Source organism: Coccinella septempunctata, chromosome 8 (genome assembly GCF_907165205.1).
Source record: "Coccinella septempunctata chromosome 8, icCocSept1.1, whole genome shotgun sequence".
NCBI classification, from domain to species: domain Eukaryota; kingdom Metazoa; phylum Arthropoda; class Insecta; order Coleoptera; family Coccinellidae; genus Coccinella; species Coccinella septempunctata.
This window is the reverse complement of record NC_058196.1, coordinates 5886267-5912602: the sequence shown is the minus strand read 5'-3', so window position 1 is coordinate 5912602 and position 26336 is coordinate 5886267. Positions and strand designations below refer to the sequence as shown.

Here is a 26336-nt window from a genome sequence, read left to right as displayed (position 1 = left end):
TTTTTAATTTTTTCAAATGTTTTAGTGTGCTCATCTGTCCACATAACTATTACATCCTTTTTAATCAACTGACGTAGAGGAGCTGTCAATTCGGACAAATTAATAATGTAGCTTCTCATGTAATTGATAAAACCAAGAACCTTCATCAGTTCCTTTTTACTACTAGGAATTTCCAATTTTTCCAAGGCTTTTAATCTGTCCGTATCTATTGCTCTTCCTTTTTCTGAAAAAATATGACCCAAATATTTAACTTCTTTTAACCTATACTGAAATTTTGATGGATTGAATTTTACATTGACTTCATTAGCACGCTCTAATACCTTCCGTAAATTTTCATCATGTTCCTCAAGTGTTTCACCCATAACCAACAGATCGTCTACATATATAAAAACTCCCGGTAAATCTCCAAAATTTTGATAAGTGTATCGCATAAAAACTTCGGGTGCAACAGATAGGCCATATGCTAATCTTTTAAAACAATATATTTGCCCTGAAGGGGTTTCTTCACAAACCTTTTAGGGCTTTCACTCCCAATCTCTGAAACAAAATCAATTAAAAACGATACCTGAAGGGGTTGCAAAGCAAGTCAATAATTTACTTGAGTCATCTAGCTCAACATTCCAAAATCCCGAACTGAAATCCAATACCGAAAAATACTCCATTCCACATAATTTTTCCGAAATATCTTCTAAAGTAGGCATTACAAAAGGCTCTCTAATCAAATATTTATTTAATTCCAAGGGACTCAGACAAATTCTCAAATTGCCTTGTTTCTTTTCAATAATAACCATATTATTCAACCATTCAACAGGCTGATTCACTTTTTCAATAATATCTAGTTTTTCCAATTCTTCCAAAGTTTCTGAAAATTGTTTTCTTAATTTCAAAGGAATTCTTCGTGGAGGATTCATAACAGCTTTATAATTTCATCTTATATGGAACTCTGTATTTTCCGATACCTCTGAACGAACTACTATGTTTCTCTAGAAAAACTTCTCGGCTAATACCACTAACATTATTTTCAATACTTTCTACTTTCTTAATCAAATTCATTGTAACACAGGTTTCATTACCAAGTATTGGAATATAATTTTCACTTAAAATCAAGAACGGAAATACACCTCTCTCACCCTTATGTTCGCAGACTAAATCAATTATTCCTAGAGGTTTGATTCTCTGACCTCCATAAGCTTCTAATATTATTGAGGTAGGTTTTAACTTCTTACAAGACTCATCCATTTTTTTATAAATATTCAACGGTATAATATTGCTGTCTGAACCACTATCTAACTTGAAGTCGACAAGAATACCACCAACTCTAATTCTCTCTGTCCAGCTTTTCCTAGATATAAAACTAATATTAGAAATAGTATTCACATAGAATGAGCTAGAATCATCACAATTATTATCAGGTTCAGAATTTATATCATTATCATTTTCAATAATAGCTCTGACTTTTCGAAATTTACATGCTTTAGCAAAATGATTCAATTTGTGACAATTATTACATTTTTTGTTATATGCTGGACATGCTTTAATTTTATGGTGAGATAAACATCGTGAACATTTGTTTCTAGAATTAGAAGCATTTGAATTATGGTTTTTCGAAAAATGGTTTGTTGATGATTTGTACTTTTTTTTTTCACAAAATGAACATCAGTCACATTCGTTCCAACTTGTAATTTTTTCGTTTGTTCCTGTGTCACTTCCCACGATCTGCATAGGTCTGAAGCTTTGTCCAACTCCATGTTCCCAATCTGAAGAAGTTTTTCTTGTAGATTTTTGTCCCATACGCCTAGAACGATCCTGTCCCTGACCATCGACGCCTCTTGATTTCCAAATTCGCATGATTTAACCAACTTCTTGAGGTCCATGAGATAGTTATCGAAGGGCTCGCCATGTGCTTGATTTCTGGTATAGAATTTATATCTTTCAAATACAACATTTTATTTCGGCGAACAATATTTATCGAAAGCTTGAATTATTTCCAAATACGTAGTTTCATCAGGGAGATTGAAGGTCAAATATAATTCCAAAGCATCAGATCCAATTGCGTTCAAGAACGTCGCCTTCTTAATTTTATCTTCTTTTGCATCCAAATTCGCTGCCGTTGAGAATATTTCATAGTTTAGTCTGAATTTCTTCCAATTTGCATTGAGAGTCCCACTCAATACCAGAGCCTCCACTGGTTTTATGTACTTCGCCATGCCGATCTCACTGTTCTTCCGGGTTACAGAAGTCTTAATTTCACGTTTATCTTTGCGATCCTCTGGCATAAATAGTTCTTATTCACTACTTTCACGTAATTGTCAATTATAACCAATTTGTTATTAATATTTTTCAGTTTTTCACCGACAGCGCCATGTTGCATAGTATGGTATTCAAAAGGCTTTTTCAACTGACTTTATTAATCGACTCCAACGGTAACTTTTACAATGTAGTGTGTGGCTGGCGGTCTCCAGTCACTGGACCTGTCAGGTCATGCGCACACAGACCAATCATAGAATATTATGTTATTGAGAATATTACAATTAGTTATGCATCAATGACAATAATCTTCGTGGTCACCAGTTCAAACTCTATCACGAGGTGTGTCGAACTCGTGCGAGACAGTTTTTCCTGCCCAACCGGGTATTCACTAGGTGGAATTTTTTGCCGGAAAACCGTCTAGACTCTTTATCTTTGTTAGAATAGTTTTCAGTTTGTTTATGTCTAAAGTGTCATTTATGTATAAGATTCATAGGCTTCGGCCTCATCTTATTATCTGGAATAATAATAATAGCTATTTATCTTTATGGAATCGAAATTAATTTAATCATTCATAATGAAACTCATATTTTACGAGACAGCTAATTTTAGAGAAAATATTAGGATCAATGGTCAATGGGAAGAATATATACAGGGTTGGGATAAAGTTTGGCACCAAATTAATATATTTAAAACGGAACGGACGGTAATTTTGAAGATTTTCATAAAAAATACGTCATGAAAAGCAGAAAGAGTTATCTAATACAAAGTATTTCGTCTTATTTCTCACTATTGATACAAATAACAACGATTTATTTATTTGAATGGATTTTTTCTCAAATGTACAAAAAGACTGAATTTCTTCTTTTTACATATAATTTTTACATGGAACACGATATGGACAGATCCGAAACGAAGTGCACTTTCAGAATCTGCAGAAATATACAGGGTGTCCCATTTAAATAAAAAAAAGTTTTGTCATTTCCGGTTAAACCGGAAGTATCTCATTAATGAAAATATGCTCATCAGATGCACTGTGGTCCATTACACTCAGCTGCCAAATTTCAAAAATATCGCCCGTTTTGTTTCAAAGATATTAATTTGGTGCCAAACTTTATCCCAACCCTGTATAGGTATACCTATTAAATGATTGATATGTAGCATGTAATTACACACATTCATTATTTGAATGAAGCTGAAATTTTTGTAAACTGCCTTCTCGTCATCATTTTTTTGTTGTATTACATATTGAAAATTTTGCGTTTTTTCGAGTTTGTTGCTGCATCGTTTATGTTTGAGAATTTTTTTGTCAAAATATTGCTATTATGTTTCGTTATGTACCTACGTATTAAGACATTTTCATTTTCATATTTTTCATATGTCTGGTTAGATATACATAACAATATATTTTACTATTATCCCTTTTATAGGGGATAAATAATATGTCTATTTTCATAGCACATTTTTCTGTTAGAATTTTCGTACTTCCATATTGAAAAATAATACAGTTCTTCTGATATTCTTTTTAAGCATATAATACACTCTATATTCTATTTTCATCTCGATGACCCAAAAAATATTATTATTATTAAAAAAGGAAAAAGAGTTTAGGCAATATCTGGGAAGAAGAACCTTCACTTCATATAAACATTATCTGAATAATTCAGAAAATAGTTTGGTGCCCCCTTAAATCAATTATTACAATTATTCTTCGATATCAAGATTGGCGCCCCAAGTCGTATATGTGTGAGCCGCTTTAGGTGATAATAAAATGACGCACTGACGACGAATCTATTGCAGAGAATGACTCGCATACCTCTCCATAGATGGCTACGCGGTATCAAAAAAGATATTTTCGTGTTACTCAAAAACTACAATGGTGCTGTCAAATATTTATACGGCACTAATTTGCACTAATGAGGCACTAAATATTTGATATAATTTCAGAATGAGTGTCAAACTTTTCGCTAACTTCACACTTGTTCGAAAAGCATCAGGCAATTACTGTAAAACTAAAAATGATATCGCATCGGTTTTGAAAGCACTAATATGCACTAGTTGAGCACTAATTATGGCAACAAAAATTTTCACGAAATTCCAATATGTTGGTGCTGGGCGTGAAGTCAGCACAACAGGAAATAATCTGTGATATTATGAAAACCGTTCATTTTTTTCAATTGGTTCCAAAAGCACTAATAGGCACCAATTAAGCACTAAATATTAGTATAATAATTTCATGGTAATTTGAAAATGTTGGTTTTGAGGGTGAAGTCAGCACCAAGAACTTGAATTATCAATTTCTCAAAAACTACAATGGTGCTGTCAAAGATTTATACGGCACTAATAGGCACTAATTAAGCACTAAATATTCAAAATAGTTTCAGAATTAGTGCTTTCAACTTTTCGCTAACTTCACGGACCCATAAATTTCTTGATTTCATCTTTAAATTGAGGTGGATAAATTAAAAATAACAATTTTGTTTGTTGTTTTTTGAAAATAAATTTGTTTATTATGCTAGGGGTATAGCTGTTGTTTTTCGCTAATAATTTGAGGACTAATAATTTGAGAACTTCATTTTTAAAAATGTTTTTTGAACATGAGACCGAAATCAGCCTATGTACCAGGGCGTGGAATGCAGACCACTTGATCTTATAAGGGTGTGAATTCGATTAAATCTCGATACGTCCCCCAGAACTTTGTTGTATGTCGCTCGAACAGAAATTTTCGTTGAATTTGAAAACTTCATTTCCTGCAATTTTTTTCGTTTTTGCGACTGAGTTCGAGAATAAAAATGTTTTGTGTACTATCTGAAATATAAATGGCACCGAATTTCTTATTTCAAATGGATCACCCTATATATTATGACATTTTCGGATGTATCTTTGAATTGAATTTTATGTACATTTTCATCTAGCCATCTTGAGCTGTTTTCGAGTTATTCATTGTTTCTGGAAAAAAAATCACAAATGGAGATTTGTAGAAGACTGAGGATTTCCTAAAAGCGCAACGCACATCTCAGATCTGTTTTTTGAGCTTTGTTGTGGAAAAGATATTCTACGTTGTTATGTGGAGAAAATTACTTTCTAAAATAAAGAAAGATCGAATGAGGGTCTCAAAGTTAGAATACAAAAAAAGCCAAAAATCGATTTCTTTTCGAATCGGAACACTATTTTTTCACTCACATATCAATTTGTAAGGAAAAAATTTTCCACTTCCCAGATATTCGGAAATAACTGTTTACCGGAAGCCAATTAGTTACTAAATATGATGTATTTTTCTCTGTGACATGGTTCAAAGAACTGTCATTAATAGATGCCAAGAAAAATATTTTGAACTATAGTCACAGAGATTCTTATGAATGGGCGATCCATGATACCTTACATGCTCCTAGCTGAAAGTTATTCCCGAATATCACGAAAATGGAATATTGTGGATATAGAAAAACCTTAAATACTTTTTTATTTGTTTTTTTCTCGAAAATTAATAGGTAAGTGAAAAACACAGTGTTTTCATTTGAAAAAATCAATTTTTGCCCTTTTTTTGTATTGCAACTTTGAGACTTTCATTTGATTTTCCTGTATATCAAAAAGTTATATTCTCTACATAACGACGTAGAATATGTTTACGGTAACGAAGCTCGAAAAACAGATCTGAGATTGTGCCTTGCGCTTTTATGAAATCCACAGTGCATTCGTGATTTTTTTCAAAAAACAGTGAATAATTCGAAAACTACTCACGATGACTATAAGGAAGTGTAAATGAAATAAATATGTAATTTAAAGGTACACCAGGAAGTCATTGCTATTTGAAAATATTCCAGAAATGAAGTTCTAATTGACTGATATGTTCATACAAAATTTGAAACAGATCCAAATATTATTTCTCCATAAACTTTTAATGGGCACTCTCGGTGGGACACCCATAGGATAGCAAAACGTCACCCACCTGAAGATGCAATAACTCTATTTCTTAGAATTAATTGATTGTTCTTTACAAGTGAGAACATATTCACTATTTTTTCTGTCCCAAAATTTTTGTGATGATTTATCAATAATTTGGAAGAAAAACAAAAAAAAATTTTTGAATTTTGATCAGTTCAAACTTGCCTGTAATTTCGGAGAAGTCTATTCGTTTGATTTCATCAAACGTTGTCATCTCCTGCAAAAAAGGCGAAAAAACATGCTCAATATCAGAAAGTTTTCGCTGAGATGTTTTTGCTGTAATCTCACTGAAATTTCAGTTCGAATTCAATTCCTGCTGTAAGGAAGGCAAGTAAAATTCAAAACGTTTGAAACAGCATTAAATATACAACCTGCAAGAAAAGATTCGAAACTTGAATAGGTACACGTAAAGGAAAACACCTTTTAGTTTGTCCGTAAATTAGAAACCGGAAGAAAAATAACGATTGGCTTCATCATTCAGCTATTCTTAGAATATAAGGAAAATTAATGAAAGCCTCTCCTTCGACCCCAATTCTTGTATTTTCCGTGCTTTTATCTAGATGCTCATGCCAGGCCGAATAGACGTTCTTTCCCTGCTAATTTCTATTCATTGTACCGTATAGACTGATGGAAAATTGAACACATTCAGGTACAAGCTGACGGAGGATGAAAATGTATTCTCTTTCTTCAGAGGCCAACTTTTCAAACAGAGCACAAAGAATATTCGTTCCTCACCATGATATGCGCATTTTTTTTACTCCTAAACAGCCGCTCTCAACGCTGACTCTACTTATAATAAGAAGCTACAGCTCCAAAGCAACAACAGCAACCAACGAGTCCAATTCAATTGCCGACTCGAACCGCTGAAGGTGCTGCGTAGGATATTAAGCCAGTGCTCACCCAAGCGGGGTTAGTTAGAAAGCGCATGAAGTGGACAACGTCCATGAATGAAACTATTGTGCGCATATATAACTCCATCACGGGACTAGGGCAGAACACGAACAACTATAGAAAAAGGCTCCATGAGGAATTCTGCAACGCCTACCCAAATCTCAATGTCACTGAACAACGAGTGGCAGACCAGTACCGGGTAATTCTGAGAAATGAACACCTCTGATGAAATTCACATGCCTGGGCAACAACAGGCAGAAAAAACTGATACTGAAAGTCCATCTTACAACGCAAGTGAGCCTGAACACCAGGACGATAGGGAAGAGCTCAGCCGACAAGTTGACTCTGACATGAGGAGATACTTTGCCGAACTGAAAGGAACAGATCCTCTTCATCGAGTAGCACCTCCAAGACTCAATACATCCAAGAAACTGTCACTTATAATCGACATTTTGAATAAGGACGTTTTACCTGAATACCTACAAAACGGAAGTTCATTGGAATATCTGCATCTAGTTTTTCACTGTGCAGCGCTAACGACAGCGAAAACCATGGGGGCAAAAATTCGCCGAACGAACAATGATGGTCCAAAATTACACAAATTACATGAGCCAGCATGGCAGAAACGTCTCCAACACAAAACAGAAAGGCTAAGAAGAGACATTGGACGACTGACGGAGTACTTGAACGGGAATCGAGGAAGAAAGGTTGTGAAAGCTGCCAAAGAGATCATGGATAGAAACAGGACGCACACAGAACGAGAGACGGAGAATGCTACAGCTCACCATTGCCTCGACACTCTGAAGCAAAAATTAAGTCTGTATGCAGAACGCCTGAGGAGATATAAAAGCAATTATAGCCGGAAAAGAGACAATAATTCATTCGAAAAGTCGGAAGAATCTTTCTACCGGTCACTCACATCGTCGGATGGAGAACATGGAAAGTTACCACCAAAGGAAGCCATTGAACAATTCTGGACCGAACAATTATCAACAAAACCTCAGTTCAATGGAAATACCGGATGGATTGAAGATGAAAAATCTGAAGCTATAAAATATGAGCCGATGCAGCATGACATGATCACAATTGAAGAAGTAAAATCAGCTATCAGAGGACTGCACAACTGGAAAGCACCTGGGCCTGATGGATTACAGAACTTCTGGATCAAGAAACTTTGGATCATGCATGACAAATTGACCTCCGCAATAAATGATGTCATTGAAAATCCTGACAGAATGCCAGTATTCCTTACACATGGCAAAACATACTTGTTACCTAAAGACCAAAGGAATACAGAAGACCCATCCAAGTACCGACCAATCACATGTCTTCCAACGATGTACAAATTAATCACATCGTGCATTTCAAACCGAATCCACAACCATTGCGAAAGGAATAACATCATCGCCATGCAACAGAAAGGATGCACCAAAGACAGCCGAGGGTGCAAAGAACAACTAATAATAGATTCAGTTATCTGCAATCAAGCGTTCTCCAAGCGAAGGAATCTTTACGCTGCGTACATAGACTACAAAAAAGCATTCGATTCTATACCTCACGAATGGCTCTTGACGATCTTGAAGATTTACAAGGTGGATCCCAATATTGTTAAGTTCCTGAAAAACGCCATGTCAACCTGGCGTACTAGTCTTCAAATGAAAGCAGCAGATTGCTCCATTACAACAGGACCTATTCCAATAAGACGCGGAATTTTCCAAGGAGACTCGCTGAGCCCTCTGTGGTTCTGCATGGCCCTGAATCCCTTGTCTCATAGATTGAATTCTACGGACTACGGATTTTCCATCAAGAGCGGCAGTAGAACTATGATGAAACTGAATCATCTCCTTTACATGGACGACTTGAAACTCTTCGCATCTACCAAAAAACAAATGCAATTGATGCTGAAAATGGTGGAAGGATTCTCGGAAGACATCAAAATGAAGTTTGGACTAGAAAAATGTCGACTGCTAAACATAACGAGAGGAAAACTAGAAGATGGTACGTTCAAACTCAGGGAAGGTGCAGAAATTGAAGCATTAAAGGAAGGAGACACATACAAGTATCTAGGCATAAAACAGGCAAGAAAACACCAACTTCTAACATCGAAAAAGGTTCCTTATTACAATTACCATCCGGATGCTGTGCTGGAAAACAAACAGCACAAGCTCTACTGGGATCGCACGGTTCTCACAGACCGAAAAATAACCCACAATAGACCAGACCTCATATTGCTCAATAAGGATGAGGACAGAGCACTATTCATCGACGTGGCAATTCCGAATAATAACAATCTTCTAGATAGGCACACTGAAAAAATTTCAAAATACAGAGATCTCGAGGAACAGACCAGAAGACAGTGGAAGCTGAAAGATATCAAGACCATTCCTATTGTCATATCATCTACAGGCCTGATACCGAAGAAACTACTAGAGAACTTGAGGAAACTTCAGTTGGACGAAAATATCTATAGAGTCATGCAGAAGGCGGTACTGCTCGGAACGGCGAGAACTGTACGCAAGTACATGGGGAATGCAGAGGAACACCGTCTGCGCCGACAGGAAGTGCGGGTGGAGCAGGAATCCAGCCTGCAGCGGGGTGGCGAGAAGCGACCCGGACCCGACCACCACCGCGAGCCCGACAACCTGGAGAGGGCTCCAACAGAGCTTAATCCTTTTGATATCTGAGATATCTGGGATAAGTGAATTTTCCTCTGGAGAGGAGTGTGAAAGCCGCAAGGCTAAAGTCATAATAAAGGGCCTTTATTTTGTACTCTATGAATACAATCATAAGGCGAAGTTTAGCCTATAGCTATTCTACTTAACCTCTTACAATAATTTTATCGAAAACAAATGCGACAAAAATAAATTCTGATATAATATAACAAAACAAGAGGAAAAAAAAAATTTTCTACTAAAACTACAACTATACTATACTACAAAAACAATAAACCTAACTATTCTGAGAAAGTAGCAAGTGTCTTCTCAAATGTTTCCTAACACCATTCACAGAGTAACTATCGAATAGGTACTTAAAGCTATTATATACACTGACAGCACAAAACGTGAAGGATCGCTGAAACATGGCTGACCTAAATCGGGGCAACATAAGCCTATTCCTATGTCTTACAGACACATCATGAACATCTCCTCGAAAGATGAGCTTATCACACAAATATGGAGGGTTTGACGAAGTCAAAAATTTTTTATTGAAACAGCAAGCTGCAATCTGTACAAGCCATCGAGTTTTAACCACTGGAATTCCTTTATCTTACTAGAGATCCTGGAAAACTTCCGCAAACCGAATATGAATCTACATAATGCATTTTGAACTTTCTGAAGTCGGTACTTAGTTGTGGAGTCCAAGCAAGGATAGAACAATATCATGCCATAATTCAATATAGACAGCACAAGGGACTCACAAAGGTATTTACGCGAACGAAAATGCAGAATACGCCGATTCCTATATAGATGTCTCAGTGCAAGTTACGACTTCTTTACGAGCAGCGCAACATGCTCAACAAATCTCAGTCTGCAGTCGAAAATGATTCCTAGATTCCTACAGCTGTTAGCAAACGGAATTCGCTCATCACCAACTTTAAGGATAATCTGCTCTGAATTAATTCTAGATCCACTAGAAAAAAGCAATGAGACACACTTCGGGATACTCAACGTGAGATTATTGGCACTGGAGTACTCTACTTTTTCTTCTTCTTCCTTTTGCTAGGACAATGTCCTGTTTTCTCCAACTTTTCATTCGATGTCCTGTGACGAAGTTCAGGAGTCAGCTCATCTCTTCGGTGGTCTTCCTAAGGGTCTAGTTTTGTTCGGTTTTTCCTTGTATGCGGCTTTGGCGAGTCTATCGTCCTGCAACCTCTCTTCTCTACATGCTGTCTCCATTCTCTTCTTCTCCCTCGTTACCACCTTACGACATCTGGCATATTATCGCACCGCGGGGGTGTCATTTTCCTATTATAGGTTAGGTTACAAACGAAAATTTTTGTGTTACAAATAGTTACTAACGATGGACTTCCTAAGTGTATTTTATTTTTCGCGAAAAATCGAAAAATGGGTGCCCGTGAAGTTAGCACCCAGCGGAATGCGGTGTTTTTCTACCAGTATCTTTAAGGTACAAACGAAAATTTTGGTGTTACAAATAGTTACTAACGAGTTACTAACGAATGCAAAAAAAAATTTCTTCATTTTCGAAAAAGTGGGTGCTAACTTCACGGACACGTATGTTCTATCAACCCCGCACAATCTTTTTATTTAACCCTTTTTCTTCTTTATATTTTAGTATATGAAATGTCAACTCAGTAGGACTTTATACATTGTGTTCAACTTCGCTGTGTCTGTTTTGAAGTTGCAGCTGTTTTTGTCTTTGTGAATCTCCAATATTTCCAAAATTTCTCTCTTTTCTAGGACATGTTCCGTTGCCATTACCTTCACGTTCTCGAAATCAAATTCGTGTTGGAAATCCTTAGCGTGCTTTGCGGGTGCTGTGGTTTCTTTATTGTTTTTAATATCATTAGCGTGTTGTTTCGCTCGCATGTAGCAGTATTGGCTTGTGTTACCTGTGTATGTTATAGGGCATTTCTTACAGGATATTTTGTAAACTACATCTGATTTGTGCATGTTATCTGTTTCAGATTTTAGCTTTGTGTATATTTGATTGTAGTTATTCTTCTGGTTATATAAGCCTAGTTTTATTTTATGTCCTTTCAAAGCTGTTTGTATTTTCTTGTCAACTGTGCCCACTGTAGGAAATTAATAATATTTGACATCATCATCTTTGTACTTCATCTGATTGCTGGAGTAGAAGATCTTGTTAATCAGCTGTTCTGGGTAATTATTCATTTTTAGTAATTTCTTGATTTTATTAAAATTATTTTGGTGGAATTTTTTGTCACTGAGTTTGAGGATTCTGTATTTTGCGCTGGTAATGATACTCAGTGACAAAAAATTCCACCAAAATAATTTTAATAAAATCAAGAAATTACTAAAAATGAATAATTACCCAGAACAGCTGATTAACAAGATCTTCTACTCCAGCAATCAGATAAAGTACAAAGATGATGATGTCAAATATTATAAATTACCTACAGTGGGCACAGTAAACAAGAAAATAGAAACAGCTTTGAAAGGACATAAAATAAAACTAGGCTTATATAACCAGAAGAATAACTACAATCAAATATACACAAAGCTAAAATCTAAAACAGATAACATGCACAAATCAGATGTAGTTTACAAAATATCCTGTAAGCAATGCCCTATAACATACACAGGTAACACAAGCCAATACTGCTACATGCCAGCGAAACAACACGCTAATGATATTAAAAACAATAAAGAAACCACAGCACTCGCAAAGCACGCTAAGGAATTCCAACACGAATTTGATTTCGAGAACGTGAAGGTAATGGCAACGGAACATGTCCTAGAAAAGAGAGAAATCTTGGAAATATTGGAGATTCACAAAGACAAAAACAGCTGCAACTTCAAAACAGACACAGCGAAGTTGAACACAATGTATAAAGTCCTACTGAGTTGACATTTCATATACTAAAATATAAAGAAGAAAGAGGGGTTAAATAAAAAGATTGTGCGGGGTTGATAGAACATACGTGGGCGGCATCCAGCGGACGGAAGTGGAAGCGGCGGTGTACTGATCGTATGACAACAGACAACTGTTTTAACAACGACCTAATAATGACATTTCATTAGGTAGAACGTAGTCTGACTGCATCGTGGTGAAAAATAAATCCTTACTCTTGATTTAAACAATTTAAATTTATATAAAACTTACTCCGTGTACTCGATTCATGATTCCGAGATTAAGAATTTTGACAAAAGTGAAAAATAAGAGACTGTAAGTGTTTCCCAATAAAACCTTTTAATACCGTTGTGTCTGTGAAGATGTGTTTTTGATATAATTGTGTAATTGTGCTGTCGTGTATTTCAATATTGTATGGTTAAATGACTTAAATTTTAATGTTGTACATGTTAAATTTCTGCAAAATTATAATTTCCGTATTTTCAGACTCTGATGAAGCCAAAATAAAGTTGGCGAAACGTTAGGTGAACTCCTAGTATATACTTACCTGCTACACCTGTCCAAGCAACCCGCTACAATACTTTCATCATAATATTGGGGACGCGAAACATACAGACATAACTTTCTGTTGTTCAATAAATGATCCGAAAGAACATTCAAGAAACTAAAAACAAGAATAGGGACAAAAAGGGAACATGTATACCCTGACAATTGAAGAAATGAATGAAAAAAAAAATAAAATCATCAAACCATGAACAAGAAAACTCTGAAAATAAAATTTCTAAACAAGGAAAACTACTGAGATAAATGAAATAAAAATCATTGAATGCAGACAATAATTCACCAGAATAGAAGCACTCACTTTTTGTCACATCTCAACAACGCTGAATCAGAAATCTACTCAATTTAAAAGTCGATTCAAATGGAAACGAACGAATTCCTTTCCTCTTGCAGTGAGGAGGGGTAACATATTCTTGCTGAGATACAGTTACACCTTAGATCGGGCAATATTAAAGTGTGGAAGAAACTTCATTTTTCCTTCTTTTTATTATTGTGTACGAACAATTCGACAGTTGTGTATGCAGGGTGTCCCAAAACTAGCGAATCAAACGTCTCACCACGGTAGAGTAATTCAAATACTATCGAATGACACTAACATTAATTGAGCAAAAATGTACCGTTTCCAAATAAGTCTAACCTGAAATTGCCGATTTTCGGTCTATTTTTCTAAGCACAGGGCCAATTTGTGATTAAGGACAGCGTTTTTCGCCTATATTATCACCCCTATAGAGGGGATTTATTCTGAGTAATGAAAATAATGTAGAAAAAACAATCGTTTCAATTTACATTTACTTGGGTTTTCGATTAACTACTTGGAATAATTTTAATTAGGTGTGATAAAACAATAATCTAGGATTAATTCGATTTAAAATCGCTATCCCTTGTCACAAACTGGCCCTGGGATTGAAAAAAATAGTTCGAAAATCATCAACTTTAGGTATTTTCATAAAATTCTGATTATTTTGGAAACGGTACATTTTCGCTGAACTAATATTGGTGTCATTCAATAGTATTTGGTCTACTCTATCGTGGTGTGACGTTTGATTCACTAGTTTTGGGACAGCTTGTATAGCGATATTATCTCATTTACCATGGTCCGATTTTATATTTACTGAAATTAATTGTGATTAGGGAAATTAAAAAGAACCCTGCTTCGACTTTTGGCTGCGCAAAAAATAAATCGTTGAAGAGAATGTTTGTAAAGCATTTCACCATCTGAACTAATGCATACTACTACTTATTCTAGGAAAATATATATCTAACCAAATTGACTCAACAACGCCCATAATCTAACCAAATTTGCTCATAAACTCAAACTAAGTGCACGGACTGTGGGTTCACTTCATTAATAATTCCACGCCATATTCCTGAAAATGTCCCCGATTTCGTCATGAAGATTTGTTCAAATGGAAAGACTCAAACTCGCATTTCAACTCTCTATAGGAATTTCATCGTACAGAAGAATTCAATTATGCTGAATATGTTACAGATTCGGCTGTTTTGGGTGACGAACTCCATTCTATATTGCAGTAGAAATGTTCGAGTTAGAAAACCATAGTCTTATCATAGTATGTTAAAAATCAGAATCATAAATCATCATAGTATGTGAATCATGAAGATACGAAATGAATATTCATACAATATCAGCCAAAATACTTACACCAATAATTTTCTAGTACAGTAGGGACTTTAGTGTATTTAAAAATCAGTTTTCAATTTCACTGAACAAAACGTGGACTAATTCTTGAAATCATTAGTCGTATGAAATAATTGATAACTACAGCACTCTACGTGACGAACTGTTTGCTTTTGTAGAAATAAATTTTCCAATGATTGCAGGAGGGCATAGTGCTCAGCACCAACAGCCCTTTCCCAATTTAAATTAGCATATTTAGTATGGTCCAACGAAAACTTAACAAATTTAACACCTCGATTTTCCGGCTTTAAAATGGAAATGTAGAAAATAGCAATGAAAAAGACGAGGTTTTCGTGTCTGCTCCAAATTCTTTATTAAAAATTGCTACATATGTTTCGGCCCTTACAAAATTAGGGCCATCTTCAGGCATATGTTTGAAATTATAACCGAAGTTATCTGTCAAGAAAAGATGAAAGTCTTTCATCTTTTCTTGACAGATAACTTCGGTTATAATTTCAAACATATGCCTGAAGATGGCCCTAATTTTGTAAGGGCCGAAACATATGTAGCAATTTTTAATAAAGAATTTGGAGCAGACACGAAAACCTCGTCTTTTTCATTATCTATCAAACTCCAATGAACAGGATGGATAACAGATTTGATAGAAAATAGCAGTTTCATTTCCAGTTATGCCGGTTTACAATGCCGATAAGGTAAAATGAACACTCGTCGGAAAAACAGATATCGAACATGTAGTTTTGATAACCGTTAATTATTTTCCTGACCACTTCATAACACCGGAACTGGCGATTCTGTTCCTGAACCAATCGTATCTTATAAGGATGGAATTGATGTTGTTCAAGGATTCTCATGATTGTGTTTCGTGAAACACAATTTCATAGTACTAGAAATCGTATCCATTACTACATAACCTAAGACGGCCAGTTTCCTCACTTCGTCTCTGTTATGCACTTTCTTTTTGCTTCCGACTGAACCAGTAGCGTCAAATTTGGTAACCAGTTTCACAACGTAAGCAGCAGATACATTTTTTCCAAAATGTCGTTCGTTAAATAAAGCAGCTGTTGTTCGCGCAGAATGGTTATTTCTAAAAAAATATTTTATCATTTCTACCCTTTTTTAAACAGACTGCAAAATTTGGATTCGATAACAAATTCAAAATCGCTTTGACAGTATTGTAAAGTTCTCAAAAATTCACGAGGTGAAATCGTAAGGTGAATCAAAAATATGGTCCGTATACTTTCCATTTAAATGGCTCCAGTAATGCGAGGCATGAACTATCATAGGAGGTCCCAGATAAGTCGAAACATTCAAGTGCTGTAGACCGGTTTCGGAATCATTTTCCCTAGTCAGTACAGTATCGCACCGAATCCTCCGAACGGAGGATGGTAGTCTCATGCGATCTTGTTTCCATTTATATTTAATTCTTTCGATGCGCCCGGATAGGCGCTTAAACTGGAGTGCTGTATATACAGTACTCCTTCCTTGTTTCTGTTTTTGTATCGTATACATTTCTGAAAAAAAAAATAATTTATACGACAAAAAATTAATACTTTTTTGGACACAAAATAACAACTTAACTACTCAATACCTTCGAAATATGACGGATACAAATATTCTGGACATAAATTCCACATCGCCTCTTTCACTATCGCCTCAGAGTTGTCTCCCCTCGGATCAGAAATTGAAGGTTCAGTGATTTATCACATTTTCATTTGTCCGAAAATCGAGGTGTTGTTTTCTTTGGACCATCCTGTATATTATATCTCGGTGAACGGTTAAATAAATAAATAAATTAAATATGAAAAACCCTACCACACTTCATCATTTTTCCAATTTCCTTGTCGAAAATTATAAAAAAAGTAATTTCTTCGTTAACATTCGAGCACCCGGAATTGCTTGTGATAAATCAATACTATGGATATGAGCAGCATGCGGAATCCTGGCCGATGTCGGAATATTTTACCCCGCCCCTAAGCTCCCCTCGATCATAACTGGAAAAGACGTCTACTAACATCGTGCCATTATTGAAAAATGGAAGAATTCACCACATTCCGAAACAGGCTCCCTGGACACAGGAACTGCTAGATGAATGGAGAAGCTGAGAGGTTTCGGGTCTACCCTGTGAATTATTACGGTTGGGTCGCGATGGAACATCCCTTTTATCTGATATCCGGCACTAGTAGTTAGCCGTTCATTCGTATATCTACGTACCTTTCTTCCAGATTTCCATTCATGCTAGATTAAATTTGGAAAGCCCTCAGGGGTTTGTTAAATAAACGAAGTGATTCCATTCGTACCCACTATACGGAAATAATTGTTGGCTTTTTTTTCATGTGATATTTTTAGTCTCTTAGAATAGGCGATCAAAAAATCAAAAACAAAATGGAATCTTACATACCCTTTCTTAATTTGTATTGATTTCAAAATGAAAATTTTTTGGTTCAGGAGTAGCTGACTTATTTCGTTGTCAAATTTAAAATGTTCTCAGACAGAGGTTGTCCGAAAACAGTTAAAGGTTAAGTATCGCCTCATCTTTTGAATATGGCATCGTCCAATCTTTTCAGATACCCTTTAATTAATAATTAAATAAATGCTGTTGAACTGAGGAAAGCTCCATATTTAATTTTCCACATTGGAGCTTGCTTATAACATATTTTGCAGATTTTCAATGTCCATCATCAAGTTGAATCCAAATTCTTCCATTTAATTGCTAGGAAATAGAGAAATGGGCGTGTTTAACAGATCAGTTCCGTAGTCTCATACGATCTTTTCTTTGTCAAACTTCTTCAAGGTACAGTGTTTTTACTTGTGAGATTCTTAAGGAAACGATGAACACTTTTTTGAATATTCATTCTGAAGAGAAGAAAAAATCGAAATTCTGCACATGCAAATTTTCAGTGAAAAATTGAGTTCAAATTTTTAAAAGCGTCTAGTAGGCCATCTCGTAGACCCTGTAAAAACCAGGGTCAATTTGGAAGTCTCTTCAATTTGAAGCCTCCTTTAGTTTATCTTCTCAGTTCCAGAATAAATCTGGTAGTCTTTTTAGTGGAATAACTATTTAGCCTACCAGACCGGTAGATATTGTTTCATTGATAAATTTACTTATGGGTGATCAAAATACCAGAATCGGGAATAGTGTACTACCTGGAGTAAAATACAAATTTAACGAGGACTACATCAACGAGAACGGGGAAGCGTTGATAGATTTGTGTGCACGTTATAATATGAGAATTAACAACACCTTTTTTAAACACAAGCCCCAACACAAAATTACCTGGCAGAACACTAGAGGCCAAAACTCAACCATAGACTATATAATATCGAACAGGGCCATACATCCAACCCAAATATTGGACACAAAAAGCCTGACATCAGCTAATATAGGATCCGACCACTTTTTGGTCATTTGTAAGCTGAGGATTACCATTCAGAAGAAGAAGGTACCAGATTCAACCAAAAAGGAGAACATAAACATAGAGTCCATCAGAGACCCAACAACTAAGGCACTATGCCAAGCCCGACTATCGCAAAAATAGAATCAAACACCATCACGGAACAGGACGACACAGAGAGGTGCTGGGAAAAGATAAAAACAAACATTACCGACGCAGCTTTTGAGGCTCTGGGTCTGAGAAAGGTTGGAGCTAATAAAAATTATAAAAACAAGCAATGGTATACACCAGAACTAAAAGCTCTGGCTAGAGAAAAACGCGAAGCATACTTGAGATATAGAAACAACCAAATACCAGAAGAAAAATATCATTACATTCAAATATATCATTAGTTATTTTTTTTTTATTAGGGAGAGGTCGGCACCAGCTAGCTCTTTTTGTATATTGGTCGCCACGTGATTTAAATAGAAATGTTATCACTCTCACAATTAGATATTAGGCATAAGAAATCACGAAACAAAAGTTGTAAATATCTGGTGTATTTAATCTGAATGAATCCAGTATCGATATAATTTTTCTGGTAGGCCCTGTATACTGAAGTGCGCACGCCAGCGTTTAGTTCACAAACAAATCTACAATAAGATATCAAATGCGACAAGATAATAATTCGGTGGTAGTTATGCATACAATAAAAAATATTGACAGTTTTTCTTATGTTAATCGATCCACAAAAGGATAGTAAATGATGGCTACCACCAATTTCCTCACTACTATAAACCTCGATGACCTCAGGTCGACGAATTAGGAACAGGTACTGTACTGATTTATAGCTGGTGAATACAATAAGTCGATGAAGATGTAATACAGCACAGAAAGGAAAAACCCTCTGAAAAAGTTATTCATCTAGATAGAACGATTTCGTCATAAATTTTCATCACTTACGTGGTGTTGTGCGGGCTTATTGATAAGAAGATTTTGTGTTGCCAAATCCAATAAAGAAATTATTCTACTTCAAAGAGACAGGTACAAGTATGAATAATTAATAATAATGCAACCAATTCTCAGAATATACATCCGCTCAGCGTATCCAATAATCGATTAAAATAAACTCGAAATAACCAACAATCGGAGAAATTCTCTGAGAACCAATCTTCAACTGAAAATATGTTAGATTTAAACATATGCCGCAACAACGACTATTCACAGAGACATCTGTAGCATCGACAAATTTTTCATTGAAGGAAACTTATAACGAGAAACAGTTTCCTTCGGAATTCATGATTGAAAGAAGGAAACTGACTCAAGCAAAGCGACCTGCGATAATCAAGAAACTGGGTTAACGCAGAAATCAGAAACATAAAACGTAACCACTGGGAAAAGTTTACCTGCGACATGGAGCATGACTTGTATGGAGCTCAAGGGAAGGTGTGGGGAATGTTGAAGAGAAGGAAACTGGACATCGTGGAATATGCACAGACACAACAAATTGATGAGTCTCGCTGGAAAAACTTTTTTGAACAACTGTACACAGATAACCCCGAAGAGAAAGATAAGAAACACAGTGAAGAAGGAAGTGGAGAAAACGAAGAATGTCCCGTAATAACCGAACTACAAAAATGGCAAAAAAGATTAAGAACAGATTATCGCCAAGGTTAGATAATATACCGAATAAGCTGTTGAAATACGGAGGTCAAAAATTGATCGTGGAACTTACAAAGCTCTTCAACAAGATATTAACATCCAAAAAAGTCCCTAAAGAATGAAAAAAGAGCACAACCATTCCTATATTCAAAAAAGGGGACAAGAAATCACCAGAAAACTATAGAGGCATAACCCTACTTAGCTCAGTAATGAAACTTTTCACAAAGATCATAGAAGCAATAATAAGCGAGCAGGTGAACATTTCAGAGGAACAACAAGGGTTCAGGAAAAATCGGTCGACTATAGATGCTATTTTCATAGTTAGGCAAGTAGTGGAAAAGGCTATAGAATACTGAAAGCCCGCATACATGTGCTTTATAGATCTCACCAAAGCGTTCGATAGGGTAAGATTAAGTGACGTAGTGGATATCCTTGGAAAGAAACAGGTGCCGAAAACAATAATAGATATCATAAGACAACTTAATCACAATACATCTACCCACATATTAGTTAATCAAAACCTAACAAAGGAAATAAAAACGCCAACAGAAATTCGATAAGGAGATTCTTTGAGCCCCCAGCTTTTTAATCAAATAATGGACGAAATAATAAATCAAGTAAAAAGTACAAAAGGAGGATATGCGCTTACAACGGGCATAATCAAAATTATCTGTTTTGCCGATGACGCCCTGATTATAGCAGAGAACGAAGACGATTTGCAACGGCTCCTGAACGCATTCTATGTAAAAGCTAAAAATCTCAACATGCAAATATCCATCACAAAAACCAAAACCCTCGTCGTTTCCAGTGAGATGCAAACTTTCTCTGGAAAATAAAATCATTGAACAAGTTATGTCATTCGACTACCTAGGCATACAAATTACTTCAAGCCAAAATATAACAAATGAAGTGAATGGACAAGCGAATAAAGCCAGCCGAATATCAGGTGCACTACGGGACATCATCTGGAATAATACATTTATGAATAAAAAGGCTAAAGTTAGGATATACAAAACTTGTGTTAGACCGGTATTAACATACGCTATAGAAACAAGAGCTGACAACAAAAAACAAAAAATATCATTCGAACAACTGAAATGAAAATATTAAGAAACATCTCCGGCTACACACTAAGAGATAGAAAAAGAAACACTGACATAAGGCACGAATGTCAAGTAGAAGACATTGTCAGGTGGGGACGTAAGCTTAGAAGAGCTTGGAATGATCACGTGGACAGATGACTACGGGAAGACTAGCAAAAATTGCTAGGGATGGTATAACACGGACACGACGCCCCTTAGGAAGACCCTCAAAGAGATGGATGGATTCGTGGCCATCAATGTCTCAAGAGAACTGAGAGTTGGAAAATACAGGCCTAAGGCCTATGATAAGTGGAAGAAGAAGAGAAGAAGATAAATACACCGTTTCGGTAGTTACAATTTTTGGCAGATGCAACTCTCCGTTTTGAAAAAAGATAAGAATTTTTGAAAACTTATTTGAAAAAAAAAAACCAATAGTACGACAACATGTCAAAAAATGCGATTCGAAATATGGTCGTAAAATCATTTATGACCATCACACAATCTTAATGTTTCGTTTCCACGAAATAAAAATCCGATGAAATCCGCTAGAATCGGTAACAAAAAACCTCGACAGACGCGAGACGACACGTCATTCGTCATTTCCAATCGCGAAAGCCTAGTCAAATGTCGGATCATGTCTGTGCCGTTCCTGAGCTATATTCACGTCCTTTCGAAAGCCTATTGTTTATCATTGGCGTTATTCGTATAGCGTGTTAACTTGAAGTTAGTCAACTTCCGTGAATTCCTTGGACTTGTAAAATTTCGAATATTGTCAAGTTTCCTGAATTATCAGTTCATCGAGTTAGAAAGAGAAATTTCAGTCGACTTGGGAATATAAAATAATTCTACTCACTTTATAACGACTAAAATTCGATACAGCATCTCTCGATTGAAGATCGAGAAATTACATTAGAAATGTAATTCTGGCTACCCATCGAAATCTCAATTCTATAGCTTTCTTGATACATTTACAAATGAGTTAACAACACTCCACGTCAACTCTTGTTACCGTCAGGATGTTCAAAAAAGGAAATACAAAGCCTTTGAAATTACAGTTATTTTAAAACCAATTGTGAAACTTGTTCATACTCAAACTGAAGGAACATCTAATTCGAAGGTATTCTGACATTGATTATGAAACTGTCTTCTGCAATGTCACGGGATTCAAAATGCCACTTTAGTCCCTAACTACATAATACTATTGTAGTTCAATCAAGGATAATACTCTCATTCTCAAAATGAAATATGTCGTACACCAAGAAGATTTACAGCCGTTTTCAATAAACCTATCTATCCATCGTTTCACTTACTGACGATTGGAAACCATTTTAAAATATATCTACAGATAGATAATAGAAAAGAAATTAGATGTTTTTTTATCTTCAGTTACTGAAACAATGGACAAATAGGTTTATTGAAAACGGCCGATATCAAGTGAGGTGCAATTGGAGATTAGAAGTATCTACTCGGATAACTTCGGTATCGCCACACGCCGCAACGCACTATCACGGATTGGCGTAGATCTCATAAATTGGGAGAAAAACCAAGTTTATTCTGCAGATAGATCTTAATCTTAGCATAAGTAAAAACGATATGTTTTCTTTCTCAGATGGGGTATTCATCGAATAAATAATCCCTATTCGCCGAATTCAACAAATTCAACGAATGGAGTCCTTAAGGAACTCCTCCACACTAAAGTAACACCTGTTAGTTGAAAGGAATTTAAATTCTCTCTTGAAAGATTTTCCAATCATTGATTTCAAGTGTCTGGGCAAATGGTCATATAATTTGATATTGATAGGTGTGAAATGATGTATTCCAAGTATTTAGTCAATTTTTTAATATTAGGTAGAGCGCTTTCGACTTATGACAGCCATCTTCAGTACCTCTACAAAAATTTACAAGTCGATAAAATATCATGATGTGTTGATAGAACTTTGTACTCACTTGTCAAATCAAAATAAAAAGGAAATGGACAGTCATTCGACCAAATCGACAAATAACAAATGCCACGGAAAATTTCACTCTCAAACAACAATAAAATATCAATAATATCATTAATATAAAAGTACTAAGGTGGTAATAAGTACGTGACTGAAACTGATCAAAAATATCAGGTTAGATCATAGAACACAACAAACAGAATAATAAATCATGACATAGAGAACAATCAATAAAAGAATAACATAAACATCAAATCGAGATACAACCATATGCATCCTTATACATCTGTTCATCGAATAAAAACAAGGTTAATGTTCAAGCCAGGTGAACGTCAGTTCGTCAAATTCTTTTTTTTCTGTTTCCATTTTCTTGAATGGAAAATTCGTAAATTTCCATTTCTTGATTTCACCCGGTGAAACTCATAATTTAAATACAATATGTTACCAGCTGTAAGATTCCTTGCGACGACGCATATGCATTTTATCATTCATTCATCCTTTGTCAATCGAAGAGATTAAGTCGAGATACGAAACATCTGCAGCCATTTTTAATTGTTTATAATTTCGCTTCCGATAATTTCAAATAAAATTCAGCTTCCATAAAATTCGATCACAAAATATTTTGTTCAAAGTTATTCATTCGAACAAATATTAGAATAGTGAATTTTCACTTCGTAAGTGAGAACAGTGGCGTGATCAGTGAAAGGTCACAAGGATAAGTGCTCAAGTCTTTCTTCAGCCCTGCAACTTCAGGAATTCAGGATCAGCCATCCCGTTCGGTTGTTGAGCTCAATCAATCTGTTCGAGGAGTGGTAATTCCGTTGAGATCCTAGACAACTAGTTCATTCTTGAGAAGGTAAGATCTCTTTTCGAAATTGACTGTGCACTTGTCCTTTCGTGTTGTGTTGGGAGAATAATTAGTTTAAATTTGATTATACAGTCCACTTTTGAATCCATCTATTTTAAAGTTTTCTATAAATTTTAGAATTAATTTAAATCGTCAGTTTGTTTGAATTTTCTTCATTTTTCATTGGTTTTGAAAACCATTAATTTTGCGCCCTTCACATATTTGGATTTTTCAAACGGCCCCAACACAAATTTTGGTCCTTCGAGCCGGATATCGCACCCCTTGATTAAAATAAAATATTCCAAATTTCAGTATTTTTTGAATTTGGCACCCATTTTGAAAGATTTTGAATTCTATCAGATATTTATCAACGTCTGGCAACATCGCTTACAGCTGGTAAGACCGCGTAGTACTTCAACATCTGTATCAGTTCAGTTCATAAATTTAATTGATAGTCTTTTTCTGCGTTCGCTTCCAGTTTTTTGTTTTGTTTTCATTCTTCACTAAGATGCCACCGAAAACTGATACTGGCAATGTCGCCTTGAATAAATTAGTTGACAAACGAGCTAATATTTTCTCATATGTGACCGATATTTGGAATCGAGTGAAAAATTTCGATGTTTCAAAATTATATGAACTGGAAGCGTATCAGGAGAAGATTCTAGCCTATGAATCGAGATTTCAGATTCTACAAGAGGAGATAATGGAATTAAATTTTTCGCTTTCACCGGAAGATCAAGTCAATACAAGTAATGCAGAATTAGCATTCAATGATATAATTACCCAAATCAGAGCTTTATTTTTGTCTTTAAAACGCCAAGAATTACCGGCAACCCCAGTTGCTAATTCGCAAAATTCCCAGTCAAATCCGGATTCACCCCTATTGCTTCCAAAGATTAATATTCGTACATTCTCTGGAGACAGTTCGGAATGGCCAGAGTTCTTTCAATTGTTTAACTCGTTGATCCATGAGAATCATAGTTTAGCACCTATTCAGAAATTTCAGCTCTTGAAATCGTATTTGAGAAATGATGCTCTCGCCGTAATATCAGGTTTACAACTATCAAATGACAATTATAAGTTAGCCTATGACGCTTTGAAAAATCGATTTCAAAATCCTAGACTCCTAGCAACCATGTACCTGAATGAAATTTTGAATTTTAAATCCTTCCATAACAGCTCGGTTGCAAATCTTAAAGAGTTTTTGAATTGCCATCAAACTGCTGTCAATGCCATCAAAGCATTACGGATAAAGGACTTAGCAGATTTTCTGTTATTTTCTTTGGCGTTGCGGAACATTGATCCTCATACCAGAAGAGCATTTGAAAATCAACTTGGTACTTCTGAAATTCCCGAGTACAAAAGTTTAATGGATTTCGTTACACAGCAACTCCAAGCACATGAATTCTGTGAGCAAAATTCCTCTAAAACCATGCCCAAACCATCTACTTCTCGTCATGTCAATCCAGTCATAACAAAACCACGTAATATGTTCATTACTAATTCTGCTTCCACTTCTCAACGTCAAATTCCCGATCAATCTTCTAGAATTCCAAACACTCGAAAATTTCATTGTCCTAAATGCAGTGATTCGCATCCACTTTTCGCCTGCCAACAGTACAAAGCTATGTCACGAGAATCCAAACTTAACTTCCTGAAGAGTTCAAAACGCTGTTTCAATTGTTTAGGCCTCCATAATATTAAAGATTGCTCTTCAAAGAACTCTTGTAAATTCTGCAGTTCGAATCGCCACCACACCAGCTTACACCCTAATTGTAGTTCGTTCGATTCTTCAGTCACTCGGGAAGGTTTTAATCGCGATGCCCAAAACGTAGGTGAAAATTTAGTCAACTCTTGTCATTTGAATAAAGAAGTAGCCTCCCTTAATCAGGTATTGCTTGGTACTGTTCAAGCTAGAATTCAGGCTGCGGATGGCTCTATAAGTTCCATCAGAGCTGTTCTTGATCCCGGTTCCCAAGTTTCAGCGGTCACTGAACGTTTGGTCCATAGGTTAGGTTTAAAAATTAATCCCACAGACGTTCACGTTTCAGGTATTGGCAAATCAAAAGCTAGGTCTTTAGGCACGGTAACATGCAAATTGTACCCAACATCAAGTGCGAATATTTTAGAGTTGCAAGCCGTCGTATTACCTCAAATAACCAATAGTTTACCTTCTGTGTCTTTGTCTCCAGAAATCATTGAACATTTCGAACATTTGGATTTGGCTGATAGGAATTTCTATTTGTCGCGCCCTGTAGATATGTTGTTGGGAGCTGACACATATTCAATGGTGTTCGATAGGGATGGTCGTTTATCATCTGTTGGTTTCCCGACCGCAGTCAATACATTTTTTGGTTGGACTATAATCGGTCCCGTGCAAGAAAGTAAACTAGATTCCGCACCAACTTCAATCTTGCTCGCTGACTCCGTTCTCGGTGATACACTTCGGGCATTTTGGTCATTGGAAGAAGTTTCCGAGGCCAAAGTGTTGAATCCCATCGACGAATATGTAGAAAAACATTTTCAAGAAACTCATTCTCGCGAAAAAAGCGGTCGGTATATCGTCTCCCTCCCTTTCAA

The 26336-nt window shown here is 35.8% G+C and overlaps 1 protein-coding gene across 2 annotated transcripts in view; it reads right to left on the bottom strand.

Moving 5' to 3' along the window:
* The window catches only part of LOC123319555 (tachykinin-like peptides receptor 99D), a 709883-nt gene that overhangs the window by 389009 nt on the left and 294538 nt on the right, over positions 1–26336 (bottom strand). The window contains exon 1 of one of the 2 annotated variants that reach the window (XM_044906601.1): positions 14855–15115. The exons of the other annotated variant lie outside the window; for it this stretch is intronic. The gene's annotated coding sequence lies outside the window, so the exon portion shown is untranslated. Of the gene's footprint in view, positions 1–14854; positions 15116–26336 lie in introns of those variants that run through there. 2 annotated transcript variants of the gene reach the window in all.